Source organism: Sturnira hondurensis, unplaced genomic scaffold (genome assembly GCF_014824575.4).
Source record: "Sturnira hondurensis isolate 20B ecotype Veracruz unplaced genomic scaffold, ASM1482457v3 Scaffold0016280, whole genome shotgun sequence".
Taxonomy (NCBI): domain Eukaryota; kingdom Metazoa; phylum Chordata; class Mammalia; order Chiroptera; family Phyllostomidae; genus Sturnira; species Sturnira hondurensis.
In genome coordinates, this window is record NW_028088911.1 from 251765 (window position 1) to 254223 (window position 2459).

General features: G+C 39.4%; 1 pseudogene; it reads right to left on the reverse strand.

Moving 5' to 3' along the window:
* Positions 1-365: 365 nt before the first annotated feature.
* On the reverse strand, positions 366-1212 carry LOC119000763 (lys-63-specific deubiquitinase BRCC36-like; annotated as a pseudogene).
* Positions 1213-2459: the final 1247 nt, after the last annotated feature.

The window sequence follows — 2459 nt, forward strand, 5'->3', positions numbered from 1 at the left end:
CCAGACAGACCTTTCAGGCCAGTGCTATTTCTCAACTTTCTAAACTTTTACATCTTACATCTAAGTCCATGACACATTTTGAGTTAAATGTTTATATAGGGTGTGCATTTTATGTCAAAGTCTGTTTTCTTACCTTTGTGTGTCTGGTTATTCCAGACTATCCTTCCCCCATTGAATTGCTTTTGCACCTTTGTCAAAAAACAGCTGCTTATATACTATGCCCTCTTGATTACTCCAGTAAGTCTTAAAGTCAGGTAATAGGAGTCCTTACAACTTTTCCTTCAAAACTGATGGAGCTTACTTAATTTTGTACACAAAGCCTTTCCATTCCCCCAACTTTGTCTCCCACTTTGTTCTAGAGCACCTTATTCTACAGAAGAAAGTTCCTGTATAAATTCTTCCTTTTCTTATTGCAACTGCTGTAAATATTGTTGGTTTTGTTCCAGTCTATCTGGCCTCCAACCACTGCAGGAGAGGCCCACTGACTGCTGACATCTGACTGCACAGATTCTTGGTGAACACTGAGCCATTATGGACCTTGTTTACTGAGTCCACATGAGTAAGACTGTCAATCCTTCTCTAGGCATCCTACTCCTCTTGGCACAGGATCTTGGGCAGATCAACTGCTGATTCAAAGCACAGTTTTCCAATGGCTACGTGAGGTACAAAATATATTGGGATTTCAATTTTCTCATACTCTGAGTCCTTTTGAGCCTGAATAGATGGAAAGCAAGTGTAGAGTATCTTGCCAGTTTCTGTGCTTTTATCTTCTAAGAAATAGCAAAAAAAATAAATCCTACAAAGTGTCAATCCATCATCTGGTACATGGCCTGTGTGTGAATATCAACATGTAAACACCAAAAACTTATATGAAGATGGGAATGATACTAGCCCACTATTATCATGGGACGACCTGTCAGTTCAGCGACCCTCTCTGTCTCTGTTGAGGCTGCAGATAGCTGCTCCGGAGAAATTTCAACTTGATTCTTCCTCGTATCAGATCGTTTCAAGATGATGAAAGAATGAATGTGAACAATGTCAACCTTTTCAGCAACCGAGTGTGTTTTAGTTCTGGCACATGTAAACTTAGAGTCATTCTTTGTGTCGTCATTCATCTCTCCTATACGCAGTCCCATCGCCTTCTCCTTCTCTGTGCTCGGAGCTTGGTTCAAGGAAAGCGTCCAACTCAAGAGGAACCACCTGCACCTCCATCTTGGTCTGGACCTGTTAACGACTGCCTCGGGCCAACTCAGGCCTGACGATCACAGAGCTCAAGCCACTACTCTGTTCTTCAGATCAGGTACTGCTCTCTATTCAGCTTCATATACCCCAAAATACGCACAGTAAATTACACATTGAATTTTTGAAGACTCTTGGAAACATTACCGGTTTCCATACTAGGAAACCTTAAATTTAAACCGATTTAAACCAACCTAACCAAGGGAGTGGTTCTCAATTCCGACTCTGTGCCACACAGAGTCTGTTGGATGGATTAAATACAACACAGTGTATCCACTCAAGAGGAAGATTATACTGCATTGAAGTAATATTTAGGGGGAAGTATGCAACAACACCATGAAATGGATACAGTACAGAGTAAAAAATGCCAAAATATGTGCATTATGTTTGTAATTAAGCAAACGGTATTTATCATAAAAGTCCAGAACACGATACACAAAACATGACACTGGATGACAAGCTAGGACTCTAGATCTCTTTTTTTGCTACTAAACAACTGTTTCGTATAAACTTTCCGTTCATTCCAAATGTACAACTGGGCTCATACTCAGGGTATAGTTTAAATTTCTTTGGAGATTATTAAATAGCACCACCTAGTATTCCTACTCAGTAATAGAAAAAAAAAAAAAAAACAAAATATACCACATAACCAAGCAAAGAAAGAAACAAACAGTACCCTGAAAGAGTTATGACAGCCTAACAAGCTCAACTGAGCAGTTTGAAAACATACAGATATCTCTTGGGCTCTAATCCAGGCTCCCATAAAACACCTACAAGGCATGCCTGGGAAATCAAATGTTGAAACAGAAAATAATACCTGTGTGATACAGAGAAATCAGAAATGCTAATCTGTTGTATGTATCTCCATCAAGGTATAGCCATAAACACAGAGAAGCATATTTTTTGAGGTGGAAATAGTTTATCTTATATTGTGATATATAATAAATAAGAGATAGCAATGTATTGTCAAAATCCACATTACTTTGGAAAGCAAACTGGAGATCACATGAAAGGGTTCAGAAGGAAAGGGGGGCAATGGAGGAAAAGGTGTGGGGATCAAAATGCATATTTGGCAGGTACAAAGTAAACAGGAAGAAGAAAAGTACAGCAAATGGACAAGACAAAGAATTCACAAGCAAAACCAAAGGACATGAAGTCAGGGGTGGGACTATTGAAGAAAATGGGAGTGCTGAGCAGAGGGTAGCAGGAAAGAGGGAAAA